Consider the following 26,035-nt stretch of genomic DNA (forward strand, 5'->3'; position numbering starts at 1 on the left):
TTAGCCCAAAACTTTCCCATTTATCTGTGTCTGTGTGAGTGTGTCTCAGTGACATCTGGAGGCTTGTGTGATTTCTTCTTGGTTCCATATCTTCCTGCTGTCCCTGCTCTGGCCAGCAGCCGTGTTAACAGGATAAAGCTTACAGTAAGTGCGCACATGCCCCCAGCTGTGTGTTTAACTGCTCCCGGCAACATTCCCAATCCAGGACAGACTTCCTAGCAATTCAAGCAGCAGGCTATCTCCTCTTGTTGTTGTGTAGTGGCAAAATGGGGGTTTAACACATTTTCTGATCAAAAGAAGCTGGGTTTTAGCTGCATACACTGAGATAACATTAAGATGGAAATGGGAGACTTTTAGTCTAGCCATTATTTTTCAGTTCACATTCATACATTGCCCATTTGGGAGATACATTAAACATTTCCCCCCTTGAAAAAGTATTAACAATTAATTAGCTACTTTATTTCATGTTTTGCATATAAAGTTTTAAAAAGTGGGAAGAAAAATGAATTCATGTTTGCTTTGAACACTGGAAATAAGGGCTAGGCAATTTGACTTATTAATAATATCTTGATATTTTAAGCTATTCCATGATAAACAATATCTCAATATACACATTTCCCCATAATAACACACTGTTAATTTAACAACATTGTTTGGATGACTATTTGTGCTTTCACAAAATATTAAAACAATTAAATATTTGCTGAATAATCAACCGTAATGTAATGAGTAAGTTGGTAAAAGCAAATAAGAACAACTACAACAGTCTGGAAAGTTTAGAGAAGCAGCCATTAAAACCAGAAAAAATATTACAACACTTATGCCATATCCAGATATAATGTTATCCAAAATCTAAAATGATAACTAGTCTAATCTTTGAATAAACACTGAACTATTACCATTTCTAAACAAAATATCTTATTTTTGTCTTAAGTACTACTACCTTCCCTGTGGTTCCCCTACACTGGCAATATCCTATCAGCAATTGAAAAATGCAAAAATATGCCTGCACTGGTGAATTAATCAATAATACACATTTAAGAGTAAAATAAAGAGTAATTAATATTTCACACATTTATATTACTGAATATCTGTACAGACCCAAAAATATGCATATCTATGAGTGATTATGATTATGATTATGATTATGATTATTATGTTTTAGATCCCTTTAAATCCAGATACAGAAATTCAATGTCTGATAATTAAAATCCTGAAAATGCATTTTATTATTTTTCAACAAGAAAATATAAAATCATACTTATTTTCTAAAACAAGGTCCTTTAAAAATGTAATGAAAATTAAAAAGTAATACCGCTTGTGTCATGGCCAGTGTCTTTGTCTACTTATGCTTTCATTTTGGATTTTTATACAAACGATGAGTATATTTTTTAATGTTTGCATGCTGTCAAATGACCTGAGTATTTGACCTATCCCCTCTTCAGTGTTTCTCAAGATATAAAATGTACCCACTTAATGCCCCCTCCCATAGACTGTCAAATGACTGCACCATTGATCTAAACTTTAGTGCTTTTAATCTAACAGTTTCAGTAGGCCCAGAGGTGCATGATATAATACATGTGCAGCAGACACCTAGAGACCCCATATAACAAAACTGGCAAGCTGAGAGAGTGTGCTGAGTCACTGCAAGAGTGTATAATATCTACAGAATCGGTACTTTCACAGGAGAGAGAATGACATTTTTCACCTCACTGTTCAAGCAGTGCCACTGAAGGCCACTTACCAACAAATAAAAACGTCCTCTATCAGCTGCTGTCGTCGACAGTCAGCAGCATCATGTAATCTACTGTCTGTTTGCAGGCTTGGTCCTCATTAATCCTGATATTTAACACTTCTGGCTCACACTCCAAGTGGTTTGATCTATGAGATCATATTTAAAAAAAATAGACCCTCAATAGCCTACTGGCTGCTGCAAAATACACAATCAATCAATGGCCAAAGTTCTAAATATACACATACACACACACTTTCTACCCAAGCTGGCACTATCAATATTTCATTTAAGCAACTCCGTCATGAGGTCAATAGCCCCTAAACACTCACACTACGTAACCTCCAATAAGCTTTCATTGTGAGTTCCAAATGTTCAGCAATAACTTTGGCTTAATGACTGCAGGTGAAATCCAGTATCAGCCCAAGACATGACTAATCTGGTCATTCAATTTCCAATCTAGCCTTATTAAGAAGTCACACTGATTTTCATCTCCACTTCTATCACTATGACTCTGTGGAACTTACTCTAATAAGGCTTGGTCCACACATGTTCTTAGAAAATTTCAAACAAGTCGTCAATCTAAGAACACAGGAAAAAGTCTAGAATGACAACAGCCAGCACATTGTTTTTTCAGACAAAAAATGCATAAATTAAAAAAGTCAAGTCTCAAGTGCATATTGGCATTTTTTGTGAAACATTTTTTTAGCCAGGTTTTGTCCCCCTACAGTAAGCACAGAGGCAGTATCCTGTTGCCGTTTCTCCTTGCAGAGCTGCAGCCACACTGACCCACATCCAAGCCTCTGGCAGATTACACTGCAGCACATATGACACACACACACACACAAACACACACATTCCCAAGATACATGAGCACAGTGCGTCTGACATTTGTGGCTTGTAGAAATGCAATTTCTGATGGCTTAGCATACACGCCCACGTGTGCACACACACTCAAAAAAAACAATGAGCCTGTTGTTCTGCAGTCCATCAGCCAGGAGTAACTGTTGATACTGCTATCAGTGTGACCGGGCCACAACAAGTCCACTCAAAGGGTCCTCAGACGAACAAACACACAGACCCACACACATGCACACAGACACTCAGAGCAGCGGCCTGGTAGCAGATAAGAGCTAGAGATGGATGGTTGTGTGTATGTGGGCCCAGGGGGGAGTGCTGTACCTTGGTCAGGGTGAGCCAGGGGCAGATAGCTCACTCTGTCACACAACAAAGACAGAGCACAGAGCTGCCACAGCAGGGGTCTGTCCTTTCTGCCTTTCTCTAGTTTTTTTTTTTAGATCAGTAACTGATCTTCAGAACAGTTACAGGCAGACACTTTTCTATTTGGGATACACATTTTGCCCACAGTCACATTTGCAACATTTTATTATCCAAACAATCTTGAAAAGCAGTCAGAGTAGTGAATCTTCTCATTTCTTTTCTATAGCCCAATTCCACTTTTATTATTTGGAACTTCTTTACAAGAACTTAATAACATTCCTACTGCATGTTGTTCTTACAAGTGACTATACAACAATCACACCATATAAAGTGATGGTTCCTGTTGGATTTCATCCTCAGTATAAATTCTCAATAAGGACTGGACTTAGCTGTCTTTGGCCCATCTGTCGAATGCTTTCTTCTGTAACTCCATATTGATGTCTCAAAGCACAGTGAACAAAACACACATCGGTTTGGCACAGCAGACTTTGAAAAATGGTGGCTGAAATTAAATTTTGCAAGTACATGACTAATCAGAAATGTTTAGGGCTACAAGCCCCTCCACCAAAATTCCTGTACTTTTGCAAAGTACAACCCTGGTCAAGTCTTAAATGAAATCCTAGATTTTCAAAACTCATGAGATATGTATGCATTGGTTCTTTATTGTGCACATTCTACTAAATATGTTTTTTTAATGTGACAATGCTATGGTTGAGAATTGGATAGGTTGAGGGAAAGGAAACACCAGGTTAGGGCTGGGGAAAATCATGGTCTGGGTTAAAATGATCAGTTGTGCAAGATGTTTTGCAGGTCTTAGGTTCCCAAACAGAGATACACTAGCCCCTGAGCAGGGACTTTTTGTGGGTAAAATAATGTCCATGGAAGTCAATTAAGATCCTGATCCCTGCAGAAGAAACACACTGCATTCCTGCAAAGGTTCCTAATCCCTGGGGAAAGTTCCTGCTGTGGAAATGTAGCTTTTGTGGGAAAATATTACACCACTGCATTTGTTTGGAATCACAATGCTTAATTAGAAGCAGCCCTAGACAAATAAACAAAAGCTACATGACCTCATTCATTGCAAGTCTATTGGACATGGGTTTTTGTAGGGTGAGATCAAATCCAAACTAACATGAGTGCTAGTAACCTCTGCAAAACACAACTGATTTGGTATTAGTCTTCACCACTATTAGTCTTCACCTGTGTTGTTTACAGATGAAGAAAGAGCTAAAGATGAACACTAGTGTGAGTTGACTTTGTTAATAGGTGTATTTCAAGTTGAAATTGGTCAGTTTCAAAAGCATAGCAAGCAATATAGCTTTGAGTGAGCTGTATCAATGACTATCTGCTGTGATACTTGGATGACTGAAACTACAAAGATTCACTCTTTGTGAAAATCCAAAGGAAAACATAACATATCAACAAAACTAAATTTCTAAACTTCTAAACCAACCCCTGAAATAGCCTAAATGTAATTTTATATTGTAATATCAATAAACATCATGGCATAGTAAGTTTAATGGAAGAAAAACAATTAAACTGTTTCATGTATGATATAACCACACTCGTGCGTCTGTTTTTGGTTAATCTAGCAAATGAGGTGCCAGACAAATCAAAGTAAATTGGCTCAAAAATTCATATAAAAATCCAATGTTACCATTAAATAGTCCAGCTCAGTGTTGTGCAAAACTTCACACAATGGCCTAGTACACCCATATTGAAAAGGATGGATACCAAAATCTCTGATGGTAAACACATTTATATTGTCTCCTAGTACACATTATTACATCCCCCACCTCTGATGACATAAGAGATTGGCATGACTATGTTGTGAAAACATCAGCTTTTCAAAGAGATCTGTCTAAACTCAACCAAATCAACATAGCAGGCATATTTGGCAGCCAATTTAATCCATGTTTGTCATCTTGATTTGTGCAGCAAAAATGATAAGCTTACCAAAAACAAGGAAATATACATTTGTGTGCCCTTATTGCTCATCCACATTTCATCTGCTACCCATTCTGCTGTATCACTCTCGGGTCTCAAATCTCCTCACCTCTTCTATTACCCAGACTGGGTATGTGACAAACAATATTTATTTTATCTATCAGCTGATCACGATGGGTTTGGTATAAAAATCTTAATTAGGGACAACGCTAACCAGCATCATGCAACACAACTGATTTTTCCACAACAGGGTCATTTTTTAAACTTGCTTGCTTCAAGTAGTCCAGTAAAGGTCCCCATGTGAAAGCACTGTGCACAATTAAGACTAATTATGACCTGTCGTTCAGGTTCAAGCAGATTTCTCTTTTTTTGGATGAGAACAATGAGAATTGAGTCACAAACCTCTATAAATCTCCTGTAAACTTTCTTGTTTTTTTACTAGTTCTGTGAACACAGCAGCACAGTGGTTCAGTGTTTAGCAGTGTTGCCTCGCAGGAAGAAAGTCTTAACACTACTACTACCCTACCACTAAGTCTGACTGGTGACAGGCATGCTATAGTAGGTAGTACTCCTGCCATTGTCCTTGACCAAGGCACTGGCTCCAGGACTGGAGTTAATCCCCTGTGCACTGCACTGGGGCTGCCTGATGCTCCTACACAGTACAGCTGGATCAAATGCAGAGGACAAATATCCCCACAGAGATCAATAAAGTGTAGTCTTAGCAAGGCTGCAACGCAACCACAAACTATTCCTCATTTAATTGACAGTTACTGAATAAAGTACTATTCTATTTGAAATTTAAAATCCCATGGCATTCAAGTCTTACAAAACAAATGGGCCTACAAGCTGGATAGAGAGGCCAACTTACACTCAAACAGTGTCATTAAAAAGGCACACAATCATTCCAGGCAAAAGCAAAGAGAGACATCTGTGTGTTAGTCTGTGTCACACAATTGTTTCTCCACGAGTCAGCAGAAATTGGACATATTCCACTTCCTCCTATGGCGGGTGTGGGGAAGGGGGTGGGCAAGGAGCAGGGCTGTCGCCATGGAAACTATGTCTTTTCCTGTCAGGTCATATCTCAGACTGGAACAGATGCTATGAGCAACATACGGACGCATGAACAGCACACTCTTACAAAGGAGGGAATTGTTGGAGCTAAGCTGAACACAGTGGATAGGGTTACTCAATGCTACCATGCTATGCTGTTGCAGTCCCTATTATTTCACTCTGCTCAGGTGTTCAAGGTGCCTCTTCAAGCTTCGTACTATCCATGCACAGGATCCATTGAAGAAGCCAATCATATCAATTCAAAGCACTAGCAACAACAAGTCAACTGCAATTGCAAATCCAATTGGATTTTGTTCAAGGTAATACAAAGTTGTATTGACAAGTCCCTCAGTAAAAGAACAGCCACTTGTAATGTGTGCAAATTGGGCATTTCGCATGGTGGAAATGTGGATGTGTTCTCTTTTTTTCCTCTTCTTATTAATGCATTGCTGAAGTATCGGATCGGGACTCAGTATCGGCAGATACTCAAAATCAAATGACTCGAACTTGGACTCGGGGGCACAAAAATGTGATCGGGACATCCCTAACACTAACATACGTGTCCTATAACACACTGAAATCTGCTTTGTCTTTCATCATATTTGTATGTATTTTACTCACCCTCATAATGCTCATGTCCCAAAAAATGACTCATCTAACATGGTCCCCAGCCACAGCACTCCAGCTGCTTCTCATCTTTTTGATTTGTGTAGTTATCACTGATCTGTGCCATTAGGATCTGGCTGATCCTTGCTGAAGCATATTGGGTTTTGATCTGAAACCTGCAGGAACTGTTTTGTGGCTATGTGGGGAAAGCTGTGAACACTACTCTAACACATTACCGTTTAAATTGATATGGCAAAAGAAACAGTTTCCTATTTACACATTCAGTAGATATTACACTGCATTAGCATTCATTTTGGAGTGGTCACGTGGTAAATTTAAGTTCAATATTCCCCTTCCTTTTAACTTGCACAATTTTTGAAAGAATCTTGAAGAACCTACATAAAACCTACATATAACCTATACCGACTGCTGACTCCTGATTCCTCTAAACCAGCTGGTAGGGGCTGCAACTCATCAACAACTATGAAACTAAAACAAGGCTTACCTACTAGCAGTTCAGTAAGTAGTTACATAAAATAAAATAACAAAATAAATCTAATAATAATCCTTTACAGTTATTGAGAAAAAATAAGCAATTAAATTACAGTTACTACTCAAACTGCTGGTGATGGGGCACCCTGTTGGCTCACTTGATAGAGTGCTCCCCATGTACTGAGGCTATCAGTTCTGCAGCAGCCCTGATTCAATTCAAGCCTGCAGCGCTTTGCTGTGTGTCATCTCCTCTCTCTAACCCCTTGCCTGTCTCTGTTTGGTTCTCTATGGGTTCATCACTAAGAGTGACCCATTTCTTTCTTTCTTTTTTTTATAAAAAGCTCCTACCAAAGAGATCCTGCAAATACCTAAACTTGGCCTCATGTGTCTTATCATTACAACCTTTCTAACCTGTACTCAGTGACAACAAGAAGCATGTCGCAGTATCCTCTGAGGACCTTATCATTTGTGCAGATCACTTTCAAGTTAGGACTCGCTTCTTCAAAATATTTATGTGTTCCCATCCACATCCATCACAGATCTGAGCTTTTCCCAGAAAATTCCTTCACAAACCTATTTATTGTGAGTGGCTGCACAGTCAACACTATGGATGCTCTGTAAATAATAAATACTAAGGTTGCAAATTTTGTACATTTTCCTTAACTGATAGTTGAAAACATTAACAATCAATAACCGATTAATCATTAATACAAAAGACGCAAAGTCACAAGTCTCTCTCGTCTTACATTCCCTAATAAATACAGAACATTACTAACCACTAACCACTTTGCTCATATTCAAACCTAAGCACACCTGGCCAGTGGTGGCAGAAAGTGGGTACAGACTATACCCACAAGACCTCATCACTGTTAGAAAAGTACTTAAAGTCAGACACTTTCCAAAAGTCTAAGGATCATTTACTTGAAACAGCAACTTGTATTTTTATTGGATGGAGACTAAGTGTTATCTCTGCCATATTGTGCTATAATTCAGGCATGTAGTATGCTTATATCATTGCCTGCTTATTACCTCATGATGTCATCTCAAATGAACAATGCAACGACATAGGCAAGGAAACTGAGAACATAAATAGACCATTCATTTTTCGTCAGAGGAGGACCAAAGCAGAAAACAAACGACTACAGTTAGGAGATGAAATAAACCTCTGCTGAATACTGGGCTAAATCCCATTTCCTTATCATTAAGCCAGCAGAAACAGTGTGTCCATCCAGCTGAGACACACTGAGTGTGACAGGCTCTGAATCATCTGTAGAGGCCCTATATGCAGTTTAAGCATACTGCGCCATAGGTTAGGCTTGCTGCTCTTTTTTGCCTTCACAGCTTTAGTGTATTTCAGTTTCTAGTAAAGGTGTTAATGAGGACTCAAAGTAAAATGAACTAGGAAGGTGCAAGGTTATTTTCAGTGAATGACCAGCAACACTTAGGATCATTCGCCTCACACTCTGTCTGTACATAAATACACAAACCAACAATTAATGCACACAAACAATATACTGAAAACACATGCACAAATCTAAGGTTTATGTGTTTGTGTTGGCCTTTAGTTGGTTCCAGCCTAAGAGGGAGCAGGGAGCTGGCAAGACTCCCTGGTGGCACTGGCTGACCCACTTATGTGCAACTCTATCCCTAATGTGACCCGCTGGAAAGCCAGAGGACACACATGCATAGGCAAACACACACAACTGCAATTGCCTGTCTACAAACCCTAGAGGACTGAGAAAAAAAAGCTACTAAATGCTGCTGATGTCTATCTCTCCCTCCTTCTCATCCCTCTCCGTTTTATGTTTCTCTCACTTTGTCTGAAGATCAACCATTTAAGGCTCTGCTATCTGATCAAGCTAAACTAGCTATCAACATCCGGAGTGAGTTTCTCTAAGGTTACACTAAATCTAGGCCGCCAGATTTGAGCAGAATCTAATAATACTGAAGACAGGAAGCAGGTAGCACATCCAAGCTCAAAGAGGATTGCGGCCTATGAATACAAGTAACCACAGCATCCCCGTTTTGAGTTCGCTCAAAGACAATAGTCTTGCTTAGATGTCATCCCCTACCTCTCACTGTCCCCACTTTTCCTGTCACTCTCAACAATCTCCTCTCTAATAAAAGACTAAAAATGCCCCCAAAATACTTATAAATTATGTCATAGTACAAATAAACCAGCCAGATCTGTGAAGAGTAAATCTGCTTTTTGCTGCATGGACACATTGCCAAAACTAACGGAAGCAAAGTGCGGTGATAAGTCTGTCTGATGTGTGCTGTGATCAGACAACATTATTAAAAAACAAAACCCCATCTTAGAGGAGAAGTAATCAGATGTCTTACTGACAGCTGGTGTTTGTAAAATTCTTTCTTGTGAAAGTAGGATTTGATTAAAGAGAGAACTTTGAAGTAAACAAAGTCAAATTGACACTTTTCTGGCTAGAACGGATAACGCAAGACATGTTGCTTACACTTGCTCTAGTCTCAATGACAATAAGTGCACAGATTAATATATTTTACTTTTAATTTCAAAGTCACTTTTTATTGTGCATTTTGGTCTGCAAATAACTGTTCCATGAATTTTTTGATAAATCAAAGAATGGAAAATGACAGACAATAGTGAATTGTTAAACAGTGAAAAAAAATGACAGAAAAAGGCAGAAAATTCCTCATTGGAAAAACTGCTATCAGTGTTTGCCATTTTTGCTCGACAAACAACTAAAATGATTAACTCCTTCTCAACCTTGCAGCAGATTAAATTTTATGTTAATCAACTTATTAATTAATTGAACAATTAATTCAGTACTAGTTACATTTTTTTAATCATATCTCACTGATTTTGCATACTTGTCTTAGTGGGATAGTCTGGATTATTTGAAGTTGGGTCATATGAGGTACTTATCAATAGTCAGTGTATTACCTACAGTAGATACAGGTCCATTACATGCCCCCCGTTTAGAGAAGCAAAGAGAAGTACCAGCATGGAAGCTTTGCTGCAGACAGGGAAAAAAATCAGTATCAGTTTAATTGTATGCTATATTCAAAATATTTTCACCACTTTACCTAAACATCAAACAGCCTTTTCTGACAGGAAACAGTCTTTACATAAGTAAAATATTGCTCTCTCTTGCTCAACCAGACACAACCAGTAATTTTACCTCACACAACACACGACTTGCTAGTCTACCTCTACCTTAATCAGTTAGTTTTTTTGTGTTATTTTGTGACTTCAGTGTTTTAAAAGGTTGGTGTGGATTCACTGAAATAATAACACACTAACAAAACAAAAACTAAACAAACTAACTGATCAAGGCAGTGCTAGACCAGCAACTCCCTTGTTTTGTGAGGTAAAATTATTGCTTTTTCCAGTGGAATCTGGTTGAGCAAGAGGGAGCAAGATTTGATTTATATAAAAGTGGATTCCTGTCAGAAAGTGATGTGAATATTGTAAATATAGTTTACAATTAAACTGGGACTGACATTTTTAGCTGGACCTTTTGCTGAGAGGCTAAAATACATTTTGCTGCTGACTATGTTCACAGCAGTAAATTTCTTATATTCTATCCTGGTACTCTTCTCTGTTTCTCCAAACTGAGGGTGTGTCGACCTGCGTCTCCTGTAGGTAATACACTAATTACAAATAAGTATTTCATACAACTTCAGTTCAAAGAGGGTTGGGTATCATTTGGATTTAATCTGATGCCAGTGCTAAAATGATACTTGCCTTAACAGGGCCTGAACCAATACTTAAAAGCCTCTGCAAACCCAAATCCAGTATTAGAAATCAGAATTAATCCAACTTATTGTCATGTAAGTTCTTGTTTGCTGTTTTGGGTTTGAATTGGGCATGTTTGTTGTCAGAGATTTATTACACAATTAATTCCACAAACCAATCATAAAAAAATCCATGTCAGTTTTATGTGGGTGCAACAAAACATCTCCGCCCTGCTGCTGCATCTGCTCTGAGCACTCCTTTAACATAAACAGTGACTTAACCTGGCCCAAATCAATATCGGTTTAAGTATATGCTATATTTAGAACATTTTCTCTTCCTACTTTGCTGTTAGACAGCCTTTACCAATGGCAGTGCCACTATCTTTGCTCTCTTCACTGCCACTAAACTCCATTGAAAAAAAAAAAAAACCCAAGCCAAACGTGTGGAAACACCGTCACACCAAAGTCAAACAATAGCACAAACTAACAAACACAAACACCTAAAACTCCTATGTCGTGTGAGGTAAAATACTTCTGTCCATGGAGTCTGGTGGTTGTAAAGAGAGCAGAGATGGCAGCTTCAGTTCCCCGTTGTAAAATGTTGCTTGATGACAAAGTAAAGTGGCAAACATGTTATAAATATAGCGTACACTTAAACCAATTCTGATTTTTTTTTAGGTGATCCTTTGTTTAGGTGGCTAAAATAAATTTTGCTGCTGCATTACTTAGCTTCTGGTTTGGGATTTCTGAGGCAGCTGTCAATCAAACAAGTTAACATGCCGCCACACTCTTGAAAAATGATCTAAATAGCAAAAGTCCTTGTTTTGGAAACAGGTTTTCTAAAAGTTATGAATATTTATTTTCATCCAGATCTCTGTGGATGCTTAATGAGAAACTAAACTTTGATATCATATATGAATTTCCACTATTTCAGACTATGTTTTCAGAGGCTTTTTAATACATAAATATAAAATACATACAAAACATATAACAAATTAAAACAATTACTGTACTAATAACAGCTAAATAAATACAAATTCTTCAGAAATTCTTTCACAGAAATTTGATCATATTGTCTATCTTGAGAAAAGGCTGCTGTCATCATCATCATCGGTCTCCTCATCATAGATAGAAATGGTGAGTCATTATCACACATCACATCTAGAGTTTTATATCAATAGTCCTCATTGCTGGGGTAAGGGACACCCACACTGCCAGCTGATGTGTTTGGCATGGGGTCACACAAGCACTAGTATCCCATTAAGTGTCTCTCATGTATTGCCAGATGCTTCCCCTCGTGCAAGCAATTGTTTTTAAACATTTTCTGGATGTCCTGCATAGTGTTGGAATCCGTTTGTGTGAAATACAGCCATAATTTAGACCATTTTAACCATGTTTACAGTAGCTATGAGCTAGCAGAAGGCTACCTGCTACCAAAGCCATGTGAAGTTAGTGTTACCATAATGTTAACTAGGTATGTTTAATGAAGCATCTGTAATGTCCACACCAGAGGGCACCTATTTTAATAGACAGCTCAGGCACCATAATCTGTGTTTTGATTCAGTCTGGTAGGTATCAGATTTGGTGCCATGTTAGTACCCAATTTTGGTACTCAACCCTAACTTCAAATAACTCAAACTATCCCTTTAAATTTTAAGCAGGCTGCACATTATCATTATCATTATCAGCTGAATTTAACAACAGAAAAAAATGGAACACAATAGGTTCAACTTACTGTGAGTTGCAGCTAAAAATACTAACCAGCCACTCAGACAAGCATATTGCTTTGCAGCTAATGTCAGGTCTCAGTGGCTGTGCAGGCAGAGGCTGGATGTTTCACTGTCTATTTATGTAAGCAATGACAACCTAACAAAGCAGGGTGACCTAAGTTTTGGGGGACATGCAGGCTGGTATGAGCTCCTCTTGCATACTGTGTACTAAGTGTGTGCACATGCATGTGTCTGTTTATGTGTATGTGTTTGCATGTGTGCCTGATCCGGCCATAGTCTGGAAGGAGGAACAATGGCATTCCTGTGCTCTGAGCTCCAGGTGGCTGTGGAAACCCAATCCCAAACCAAGCCTTGCTGGCACACAGAGTGCCGGGAACGCCGAATACTGCTGCCTCCCTCCGGAGACGCGGGCCAGAATAGAGCTATTGTTCCAGACCAGCCTGGAGCAATAAATGCACCACAACCACCCTCTATGACAAACATATATGCTCATAAATACAAATACACACTAACAGAGAGGATATTAGAGCTTTTCACCTCTGACTTTCACTTTCAATTTCATATACTGAGCAGCAAAATTAATGAAAAAAATAAATCTACTAATTTCTGACCATGATTTAAAACACAGAAAAAAGGTAAAACTTCTTGGTTGCAGTTCTGCTCATGATTCATAATTATTGAACTAATTACATTCCAAAGCATGCTATTATCATGATTATTACCACATGTATTACCATTACACAGTGGAAACACACACAACTTATAACCCACACCCTCTCTATGACCTAAAACCACAGTGATGTACTTCCAATACATACACATTTTTATTTTTACATGTTGAGGGCTCTCATTGATGTCATTCACTTAGATGCAGCACAACCTATTTTCATCCTAATCCAAAAACTTGTCTCTCATGAAATTTATTTCCTGAGAACTGGCCAAAATGTTCCCAATTTGCAAAAATCTCAAATCCGTGGGAGCAGTGGGGCACATACACAAAAGCAGACACATCTGCCGACGCCTGAACACACAGTCAACACAAACAGGGCAGGAAACACATCATGCCGACTCCACGGCCTTGAAATGAGGAACATGATTCATTTCCTTTCAATGCTGGACAGTCATGCCTTAACACAGGGGTAAGTTCAGATATACAGCTCTCTGAGGCAAGGTCCTGAACGTGACCCACATACAACCCAGGTCAGGAAAAACTGAGAACATCAAAGTTACATGTACTGTATACATTTCAAGGCAACGACCAATATATTTTACAAAATTGACCTACATGGCCAAGTCAGTGATCTTTATGTATTTAGCTTAGCCACACAGCTGTTCAACACATGATCAAAGCCATCAGCTCATGTACAGGCACCATGGGACCAGTGCTACAGGTAGTGCAAAGGTACAGCTGCTTCCCTCCAGCTACACAGCATATTCTCCTCCTACACACATACAAGCAACCACACCACACACACACACACACATGGATAAATAATACATGCTCCTCCTTTCTCTCCCTTTAAGAAACATGACAGATTAATTTAATTGGTTCTCTGTCAATCCTACATCTTCATCTGCTCTGCTCTGCAACTGCAGACTCTTGCAGGATTGATAGTGAATCCATTTTCTTATCTCTTGAGATAATTACAGCATTGTTAATGCGTACTCACACATGCACACTCATTCTCTCTTCTTTCACTCAGTCACTGAGTCTATCTTTCACACACACACACACATAGGTCAGGCCCAAAATGCTTCAACCAAACCCTATAAAAGGTCTCTTAGTGATTGAATTACATGAAATGTAATTAACCCCTGCTCAACAGAGGAGGAGGGCCCTAAAAATCTGCAGCCTGACAAGGAAGTAAAGAGTTTCAATCTGGCAGCTAGTTATTTTCCTCCTATATGTACTAAGTAGGTCTGGGCAATATATTCATATTATACCTATATTTTGATATGAGACTAGATATAATCTTTTTGGATATCATTTAATGGCATAAGTATCATCTTTTTCTGGTGTTAAAGGCTGCATTACAGTAAAGTGACTAGATTGTTCTTTTGTTTCCCTTTACCCATTTAGTCATTATATCCACATTAATGATAATTATTTAGGAAAAATTCATTATCTTAATATTTTTGGAAAAATACAATAGTCATCCCTACAATATAGCAAGTAAAGAATAATGCTGGTCTGGTCCGTGTCATTTTTTTTTTTTACTATTACTTGTGTTTTTGGTTTAAGATTATTGCTACATTAATGTTAGTGTTGCATTTTACTGCTTGTGCTACCTTTTATTCTTTTGTGTAGTTTAATCCAGTGGTACCCAAATGTTTTCAGGTTGCGATCCCCCAGAATGATCAGCTTGGGTTCTCAAACACCACCAACAATCCACACTGCAGAAAGTCAGGGTGATATTACCCAAGCCTGGTGAAAGCTTGAGGCTCTGTTGGAATAAACAGTGCCTTGTGTTTCTCAGTTGATGGTGCTGCTGTGGGACTTTCAGGTGACCTACCTTAAGACAGAATCTCTATTTCCTGTTCCTGAATAAAATACATTCTAAGGCAAACTGTATAACTGGTAAGGGCAAAACCTAATTCTCTAGTTTAAAATAAATCCCTTGTTTCCCGTCAAGCTTTCTGGACTTAGTAGTTTGTTTAGTCTGCAGTTTTAAATGCAAATGTTGTGTTTGTTCAGTGCGTGGTAGTTTATGTGGGTAATTGTTATTTGTGTGCTGATTAAATCGTTAGTGAAGTGGCTGTTACAGTTCTCGAGGCCAGCTGTATTTAGCATAGTTTTGAGTGCCTGTCCCTTTTATTGAATGTGTTTAAGGGGCTCCTTCCTGGCTCTCATTTCATGCTGCTTGCCACAATATTTTACTTAAAACTCAAAAACCATCTGGTGAATCCCAGAAATAATCTTGAAATCCATTTGGGAACCAATGGTTTAATCTACAGCAACGCATCCCATTCTATAAGCTCATCATATGTTTGCATTTTTTGATCATTTATCTTATGTTATTTTAGACAAAATGTATATTGAGAATTCATTGTATATTGGAGAATAACCTAAAAATATCGATATGTTATTTATAAGTTATATCGCCCAGCCCAAGTATGTAGGTAAACTCAATAACCTGACCTCTGTCAGGATATAGGAGAACAGCAAACACCAACCAGAGGTTCAATTCCGGGTGTACAGTTCATTTTCACAGGCTGTGATGCAACAACGTTAAGCTCTGAAATGTTAAGTGACAAAAGAGGAAACGTCCACCAGGAAGAGACGTACAGTCCATCAACTTTACACATGGATTGCTTTATGTACATATACATATATATATATATATATGCATGAGTATCATCCTGGTCGTACGGGCAGGCTAGCTGATAACTGTCTCAACGATCATTTGAATATACGGTTATTAGGAAAAACTCACTGCAGTTATATGCGGCAGCTGTGAGATAACGTTAACCCGGCAGTCGCCCATTCATGACAGAGTAAACGCCAACATAAGACGGCTAAAAAGTATTCCTGAGCATCATTATTATCGACAAAACGGCATTCTTTCAATTATAACACCTCTCAGACGGGTTGTGGAGCAGCAACTGCCGTCTGATAAGCTGTGAAGTAAAGTGACATTTTGTGTGTTTAACGGTCAGTCGCATCACATCCCCGTTGCTTGGCTGCTTCTGTCAACAAGAAGAAGCAGCTCTGTGCCATAGCGCCAGTCTGCTGCTAGATAACGTTTCACTGCCCAGAAACAAGACAGCGGTTTGCTTGATAAGTGTGGCAGAAAAACAACCACAATGCTGTGTTTTTTTACATGAATTGTTCGCTTACCTTGAGTGACGAGGCTCCTCAATCCTCTGCTGTGGCGCAGGAGACCGCAGGCTAGCTACGAGGCACAAAACTGACGGTTCAAAGTATCGCAGCTAGGTTAAGTTAGCGGGCTAGCTAGCTTAGCGAGCTAACGATGGGGGGAGTGTGGTCCTCTTCTCTGTGTCGTCGAGACAAATCAGTTAATGTTACCTCAAAAAAACAAAAGAAAAACCAAGCCCGGGATGAGGTGTTTCTCGCGTTGAACGCGGCTACACGAGCACCGTCCAGTGTCAAAAGGCGGTATCAGAAGAGACATCCATTTGAAAGGACCGTGAATGTGTCAGGCAGCAGTGAAGCTATGCGGTGTGGTCTGCCTCTCTCCGGGCGCTGCTGCCTCTGCCTGGCCTGGGTCTGTCTCACTGACTGACTGAGAGAGAGAGGGAGAGGGAGAGGAGCTTGGCTGCTGATGTGCGGAGCAAACAGAGGCAGCATCACTGCTCATCCCTCCCTTCACTATCTCAACCCGGAAGAAATACTATCACTGATCCCATCCTATTTTTACATACACTAAAAATGTTACAACTGCTGATCTGCTGTAGTCTTGTGTCTGTGTTAGTGATACTGGCTACACAAGCTTTGAGTCTACGACAAATACACTAATTTATGCATTGTTTGCTGTATTAAAATGTATATGACAGAACTGCTATGCAAAATGAGAATGAGCCAGAGCTTTGATTGAAGGCTTATTATGCAGGAATTAAAATACACACACACACATGCAATAGTCAGCACACACATACACACTCTCAGACCCACACATAAATGCAGTATAAGCTCTTTGCAATACTTACAACTGTGCAACCTTCACTGTTTTATATATATATTTATCTGCTATATGTTAGTGTATGTGTATATATGTCAAGATTGTTTCAGTATTATTTTTATTACTGACTTGTCATTGTGTTACTTACTTTTTTTTTTTTAGTGAAGAATTCCAGCCGAAGTTTTTCACACAACTGTAGTTGTATAACCGATGTAAAGATAAACAATAAAATCCTGAATCTAGAAGTGGTTGGCGGTGTCTGTATCTGCACAGTCCCATCCTTCTGCCTGTATTTTCATTGCTTGGCTCATTTTTTCAAACTGAGAGAAGATAAGATAATCTTTTATTAGTCCCAAATGGAGAAATCTGTAGCGTTAGAGAAGAATAGAATAGAAAAGAAGCATCAATATCAAATAATAAATAATAAGTAGATGAGCACGTAGTAGAGAGGAGGAGATCAGAAAAAATAAGAACAATACAAATAATAAGAGGAAATAAAAACAGGAAACAATATATATATAGTAGGAACGAGTTTAATTCACACTAGATGCACATATGAAATATTGATATTGCACAAGAGGAAATACAACACTTGCAGCTGACTTGATCAGTTTTTTTAAGCACTTGAGGACAGCTATTTTCTCATTACTAGCATGTTTTGACTGCTGCTAATGTAACCTGGGTGCCTTGTGTTTTAGATGAGAGACGAGAGAATGACTGAATGCTCAGAGTTGTCATTAACATTTAATTGATCAGAAAAGTGTGATACAGACTCAGCAGAGAGAGAGAATGCTCATGTGGACTGAATGCCAAGTAATATTCTCATAATAGTTTATAATATTGATATTTTATTTAAAATATAATTATTTTTGCATTTTTAAAAGTAAAGAAATATAATCAAAAGTTTTGTTTCTTACATTTTGTCAATGGGTTTTTAAAGATGACGAATCTTGACTGACGGATCCTTTTTTGTGATCAGTTGTTTATTGTTTATATAAGGTAGAGAAGGCAACATCAAAGTCACAAAAGTGACACAAGGCAAAATATAACACATTTTAATCCTGACCTCTACCAACTAACAAATCCTGCATATTCTGCCTTTAAAAGTAAGATGAATTGCACGACTAACACAATGATGTATAAGGCCTCATAATTTAACACAAATCAGTCATCATAATTTATAAGTTAAACAGCACCAGTTAGGTACTATTTTTAATATATGTGTAAATCACACATTATAAATCACTAAAGGCTTAACCTTGCTGTTTAGGAAGCAAGAAAGAACCTCTTAAACTGTAACCATCTGATCCTCAGGGAATCTGCTGCTTCGCATTTATGAGACAGAAATCATACCTCTGTCTAAATAAAATTAAATATCCATGTCAATTTTCCAGGCAGTAGTAAATTTATCTAGTGGCTGAAAGACCTAATTTATCCTGTTTTAACCAAAGAAACTAAACCTTAAACTGCAACAATATGACCCTAAGGGAAACTGCTGCTTTTCATGCAAACATGAAAACAGGAATTTCAACACTCCAAAATGCTGCTGGCTGTGTTTGTCTCCTAAGTGGAGAAAGAGAGAAAATATTGAGTCTAAACATTATGCAAACATGCCCTCTGACAATGTTGAACCCTTTATCAAGAGGCAGAACAACAAATTGTCTAAAATACGAGCACCTCAGTCTTGTTCTGTATTTGTTAAACGTTTCTTAAGTTCATTTTTGAGCAAGCCATGGAAGATGTTTCTATTTGAGGGCATTACAACTCCTCCTTTTTCACTGGAAAAATACCTTCAGACCAAACAGATTTCAGACTTTTAGAATATTTTACTGCCCGCAAAACTGGCTCCTGCATCTGACGTCCTTGCCAAGTTTCTTCTGTTGTCAGTGATCCATCTACCCATCTCCTGAACTTATCAGTCTGTGTTAATATTAGTTGCTTCATGTTTGCCAAAGTCTTATCAGGTCATTAAATGATATCTCGATAGTGTAGGAAAGCTTTATATCTGAATTACTTTGGGAAACTTCCAACAGGAAGATGCACACATGCCAATAGAAGCCTTTTTCTTTTAATTTCTATGAAATGTGACTGTGTGTTGGAATATGTGCACATAAAGCACAAAGCACTGGTGGGAGATCAGGATGACAGACAGCCATAACTTTCACCTGTTTTTATAGGCCACTGCTTGCAAACATACTGTCAATCCAATAATACCTCGGATGCAGCTAGGGGTTTGTCATATATTGCTATATATTGAGGATAAAAACTGGACCGAAAAAAGTAGGGAAAAGAGAGTGGAAAAGAAAATTGCCTTCTTTTTTTCCACCACAATCCAGAGGCAGACTGTTTATGGCAAATGGGATACTCTCAGTTACACGAAGCTATAAATAAGATGTCAACAGTATTGCTCACTATTACCTGTTCCATCAGGGGAGTGTTTAAATGTCTTGACTGCAGGCATAACCCCTTTTTTGTCACAATTTATTACCAGAATAGGAGAAGCACTAGGGAGTGCTCAGACCGTTGCCAGTGCCAGGCAGAGCTCGCTGTCTGACTCAGTGAGTTCATTTTCTTCACTTGATACCATTTTATTGACCCGCTCATTCACAGGGATGGTGAATTCTCTTTCTGATTGGCAATACGTTCCCCGGTGTAATTCTGTGAACAATTCAAGGCGGCTATTATATGATGCGCAAGATATGGTGTCAGTCCACTTTTACAGAGTTACACATGCAAATTGGTTTGTGTCAGCATCACTGCCAAACTCCTGTTGCACATAATGAAGTCAGCAAGGAGCTGTGTCTCATTTTTATGACTCAACGCTCTACCTGCACAGACAGAAAACACTCTGCCCGGACTTGATGAGATGGGAATCGCAATACAGCTGCACTTCTAGGTCAGGTCATGCAGAATGTATTCAGGAAGCAAGATTCAGCACAGCGAATGATTAAATACGTGATACACACAGCCTATTTGCATTCTCCCCTGACAAGCTTGCCATCTTGTATTAGTCATTATACATCTGCAAGAGAATCTCACAACCTTGGGGTTTTTTTTATTGTTGTCTATGATTATAAGCTTTCATTTGGAAGAGAAAACCTACTGTCAGCTGGTTTTCAGATGCACCAAATCCACTTCAAAGCTGTGAAGGCTTTAATTTGACAGAACAATCTGATTTCTGTTATTCTTTAAAAATAAATAGTCCACATTCTTTTAGTCCCTGTATATGTCATAGGGATACTTCAGAGCTTTTGAAGTGGGGTTGTATGAGGTACTTGTCTCTGTGTATTACCTAGAGTACATGGTGTTTGGCATGCCACCAGTTTGGAGAAGCAGAAGAGTACAAGCACAAAGCTAACTGCCATGGACAAAACACATTTTAACCCCCTACAAAAGGCCTACCTAAAAAAAAAAATCTGTATTAGTTGAAGTATATGCTATATTTGGAACATTTACAGTTTTACTTTGCAGTCAACAGCCTTTTCTGATATGAAACCATAATAAAACATCACAAACACACTATTGAGCAAGGCACTAAACACCCCATAATTTATGAAACATAACCACAATAATTGTGATGTAAGGTTAAACTGAACAAGACCAGGCTTGCTCAGATAATTAGTCAGTTAGTTTTCAGCAGACTCTTTCAACTAAAACAGAACAGTAAACTGAAAAGTTGAAAGTACACTTTTTCTCATGTAGAATCTGCCTACACACATACACATATGCATGCATGCACACACGTGAGAGCTATCCATCCCCATTACAAACATTGACGTATATCCAGCACCAGTCAATGGCCTGCTGACACAGATCAATATATTGTGCTTCAGGCACTGGTTTACATGTTAGGCTTGCACAGCACTCAGAGTCACTAGAGCAGAAAACTTCACCAACACGCTTACATAATCTGATTTTAAATGACATCCCTTGCAGCATGTATGCATATCTGAGTGCGTGTCAATTTGAAAATCAGTGACACGGTGAAAATGCTTTTTCTATGGCTTTTTACAGCAACAGGACAGTTCGAAGAGGATCACAGATAGCTTATAAGAACACAAATAAGCTTCCCTTGTTTGACAGAAGAGCTCTGTGTGGCACTCAGGTGTGTTTAGACTTTGAGCTTTAACACAGCTATTGCAAAATCTGTGACTTTGATGTCGCTGGTTCAAGCATGCAGCTCCATCCTGCTGTCTGCCTGATACAGTATATGTGATGTGTTTATAAGGAAAAGCAGTTTGCGGGTCCAATGCCCCACAGTTACAGCTCCTAGTTTAACTTCACCCATAAAACATTCATATCTGTTTGCAATTGAGCTCAAGCAGAGTCTCTGGATATACTTTATTCATGTAGCTGGCAGCAGCAGTGTGCCAGTGCTGAAAAATGAATGAGACATTTGGAAAGACCTTCCTCTGAATCAGCATTTCTCCTGCAAGTGTGGTCCTCTAGTCTTTGTAAGACAGTGCAAGGACAGTAAAGTGGCAGTAAAGCCTGTGCGTGTGTGTCTCAAACACCCCCCCAGTATTACGCCAGTGTCTCTCAGTTCATCAAGGTCTCCGCAGCAGCTCAGAGGGCACTGCGTTGAATTTGGATGTGGTAGATCTTTGCTGTGTGGAGACGTCTGGATGCTGACAGGTCCTTCCCTGGTGGGCCAGTGCAGAATGATGGATATGCTAGAGGCACTTTTCCCTCAAAGGTGTTTGTGCGAAACACTGTGACTGCACGACAAGAGAATAACCATGTACTTCCCAAGGCATGGCATCCTGCTCTAATCAACCAGCAGATTACCGCAGGCCACCTCAGCCTGCAGAGGTATGCTGACAGGTAAGCTTGTTCAATTTTAACTGAACTACTTTATAAAGTTTCTCTCACTTCCTCTCTTTGGTGGGTCAGGTAAAAGGACGTGCCTTTGGTTGCTGTTATACTCAAATAAGACTCTCATAAGTTTTTAGTCATGCTTATATACTCCGATCAGCCACAACATTAAAACCACTGACAGGTGAAGTGAATAATATTGGTCATCTCATTACAATGGTACCTGTCAAGGAATGGGATATATGAGGCAGCAAGTGAATGGTCTCGTCTTGAAGTTGGTGCGTTGGAAGCAGAAAAAAGGGCAAGAGAAAGGATCTGTGCGACTTTGGAAAGTACCAAAATTGTGACGGCTAGACGACTGGGTCAGAGCATCTCCAAAACGACAGGTCTTGAGGCGGGTTCCTGGTTTGCACCTACTAAAAATGGTCCACGGAAGGACAACCGGTGAACCAGCAACATCATGGGCCCCCCCAAGACTCATTGATGTATGTGCAGAGCAAAGGCTAGCCCATCTGGTCCGAGCCTACTGAAGAGCTACTGTAGCATAAATTGCTGAAAAAGTCAGTGCTGATATAAAGGTGTCAGAATACACAGTGTACCACAGCCTGCTGTGTAGCCACAGACTGATCAGAGTATCCATGCTGACCCCTGTCCACTACTAAAAGTGCCTACAATGGGCACATGAGCATCAGAAATGGGCTGTGAAGCAATGCAAGAAGGTGGCCTGGTGTTGAAAGGTGTTCGAATCAATTCAAGTCAAATTTCATTTATACAACCCAGTATCACAAATGATAATTTGCCTCAGGGTGTTGACATGGCCTCCAGATTCCCCAGATCTCAATCTGTTTGAGCATCTGTGAGATCTAGTGGAACAACAAGTTCGATGTATGGGAACCCCATCTCGCAACTTACAGGACTTAAAGGACATGCTGGTAATGTCTTAGTGCCAGAGACCACAGGACACATTCAGGGGTCTTGTGGTGTCCATGCCTCAACAGATCAGAGGAGTTTTGGAGGCATGAGAAGAATATAGAAAATTTTGCAAGAATAGGTAGGTGGTTTTGTTGCTGTGGCTGATCAGTGTAGGTCAAACAATGTGCTACTGCAGTGCTTCCAGGCCTGGGGCATTCAAACGTGCAAGCTGTTGCAAGATGAATGTTGGGGGTCATAAAATGATTTATGCTATAGGAAACAAGAAAAATAATGTTTTGATGCTCAATTTTAGATATTTTTTTTCCTGAAATTTTTCTGATCTTTGTTTTCTCCTTGTACTGGATGGTGGCACCTCTTCAAGCCAAACACTATCAGATTCTGATAAACCAGTCCAATACAGTGGGGCCCAAAGCTTGAAATTAAGTTGAACAGCTACAAATACAGTTTTTGAGAGACACTCTCACACAAGAACTGTCCCACAAAAAAAAAGGGATAATAAACTGAAAATGTTGTTAAACACTGTTTCATGACAGTTGGTTAACTAAGGACATTACAGCAGCAAAACACTATTTACAATAACTGACCAGGTCTTAAATCACAATACAAGTCAACTGAACAGGCTCCTCAGTTTATTTCATTAGTGAGTGAACAGTTTGAACCTTCCTGCACAACTATCAGTCGATCATGCTGAAACACAGCTGGCAGTGAAGACACAAACAGGATGTATCACTGTGATAATATCTCCAAATTGCCCCATGTGAAGTGAATATTTTAGCTTTGTGTTTGCTTTACGTTAGATGCACTGCTTGAAGTTTTTAAGCTTTATTTGTTTTTATTCATGAGCCTAGTTATTGTTCTACTGTGACTTCAACAACAAGGAAAATGTAGTGCAGATTATGCATCTTTTATTTGGCAGAACTCTTTGCAAAGAACAAAAGTTAATCGTTCAAGCTGAGTGGTTCTTTCAGAGGAGAAATGTTTTTTCTGGAAATGTATTTAATTTTTGTGTACATGGCTATGATTAGTAACAAGCAATTAGTTACAAGTAATATCACTGAGATAACAGGAAATATAGTGTTGTTGTATCTTGGGATATGTATGTAACTCAAAACATTGCTGGAAATGTATGAAAGCTCTTGTAGGTCAGTACTACAGAGGGCCATAACTTTAGCCTGTTTTTATGGGTCACTATCTATAAAAATATCATCAATCCAATAAGGCTTCAGCCACTAGTGCTTATACTGCTTTACTCTCCTACACTGTTAGGATCAACATTTGGCTGAAAAATTATCAAAAACATAAAGTGGAGAAGAAAATTGGCCCCTCAGTTAAATCTTTAAAATGGTAACGTAGATAGGAGATCAAAAAAGGTCTGCAAAGTAAAAATGCAATCAGGTTGCTACAAACTCAGTGCTGAGTATCGTGAGTACACTGCGACCTTTTACAGGAAGGTTTTAGCAGCTTTATCATTTGGGTCCATAGAAACCCTTAAAAGGAACTGTCGTCACAGTTCATCCATCATGTGATCCTCCTGTTTCTATCAGTGAAGAGTGTCTTTGCACAGATTGCCCCCAGCTTTCTGCCTGCAGAACTTCCTATAAAACACATGGTGGCAGCAGCACTCCACAAACTGCTGCTGAGCATACTGTAATATGATTTTGGTGATACTAACTCTATTGTTTTCCTAGGTTTTTTATGAGATTTTTTTGTAGTTTTTCTACTCCACTCATGGTCTGTTTTCTTGTTCATTTTGTTTTAAATCACATTTTAATCAATTTGAACTTTGACTTGAGTAAAAGTACATAAGTATTACCAAAATGTATAGTAATTGCTCAAATTCAAGTGTTTGTAACACATACAGCAATCACATTGAATCAGCCATTGTGCCCTAAATCAAGCAGTTAAGACACAAAGAACACAGATTTAAAGATCAAAACAAAAAGATTTTTACCAAGCAAATAACTGAGGGCAAGTGAAGGCAACAAAATTAGAGTTATAGAGCCCTTAAAAGAGGTCAGCAAAATACAACTCTACTGAAAAACAAGATTAACAAAACAAGTCACAAACTCAGCAAATAGAATGAGACATTGGGGCAATGACATTCTTCTTCTGAGACTCCTTCCAAAAATCCTCACACTAAATGGAGGCTAAGGTAATGCATACAAATATGATGGTGTAACAGTTTGTAAAAAGTTGTAAAGTAAATATTGTTCTGTGTGGAATGGATATAACCATATATGGTTAGATATGGTTAATATTATAAAGTATTAATGATTAATCGATTGTTAGTGTTTCAACTATTGGTTCATGAAAACACAAAATCTTTTATAGAGGTGACTGTGACTTCAGTGGTAAAAGTAACTAATACTCTGAATAGTTCTTGTGATGAATGCTTTGCACTTTTACTTGAGTATGTTTCTAACAGGAGTACTTTTGCTTCTAATTGAGTATTATTTGTCTTTGTCTGTGAGTTTAGCAAAACAAATGTCCCAGCTGGCATTGCAGTGAGAGGCGGGGTACACCCTGGACCTAACCTGCATGTCTCTGGGGACAGAGCGATGGATAAATGTCCATGCCCACCTGCAAAGGCCCAGCAACATCCTGGAACCAGAGATGCATGTCCCAGAGGAAAGAAAGCAAGAAAGAAAATTTATGCATGTGTTGTACGTAAATAAACCCAACTATAATATGATATAGCCATATATCAAACACACACACAAAGAAAGTGAAAAGGGAATCCCAAAACGGAATTACAATCTGACAGATGAAAATGACAAAGGGGATTTAAATGTGGACTTGTGCTTTAGAATTGTAATATAAGAACAGTGAAATTTGATTTTCTATTGGCAGCTTTGTCATTTGTGTCCATTGAGAGGCTAAAAAAGAATTGTCTTCACAGTGACAGTTCATTAATCACCTGATCCTCAGATCGCCTCCAGCTTTCTGCCTGCAGAACCTCCTATGAAACACATGATGGCAGCAGCACTCCACTGACAGGACGACTGCCCCCCCCCCAGACTGTAATATTATCTTTATGATAAGAACTCTAATCTTTTCCTATTTTTATTCTGATTGTTGATTATTCTGATTGTTTTATTTTCTTGTTCATTGTGTCATAAATCACATTTTAACACATCTGCTACGCATAATAATAG

The 26,035-nt window shown here is 38.8% G+C and overlaps 1 protein-coding gene across 2 annotated transcripts in view; it reads right to left on the minus strand.

Moving 5' to 3' along the window:
- galnt1 (UDP-N-acetyl-alpha-D-galactosamine:polypeptide N-acetylgalactosaminyltransferase 1) overlaps positions 1-16,806 on the minus strand; it is a 55,230-nt gene extending 38,424 nt beyond the window's left edge. For both annotated transcript variants that reach the window (XM_084726902.1, XM_084726901.1), the window contains exon 1: positions 16,331-16,806. The gene's annotated coding sequence lies outside the window, so the exon portion shown is untranslated. The remainder of the gene's footprint in view (positions 1-16,330) is intronic.
- Positions 16,807-26,035: the final 9,229 nt, after the last annotated feature.

The sequence above is a fragment of the Lutjanus erythropterus genome, chromosome 9 (assembly GCF_056507025.1).
Source record: "Lutjanus erythropterus isolate fLutEry1 chromosome 9, fLutEry1.hap2, whole genome shotgun sequence".
In the NCBI taxonomy this organism is placed as follows: Eukaryota; Metazoa; Chordata; class Actinopteri; order Lutjaniformes; family Lutjanidae; genus Lutjanus; species Lutjanus erythropterus.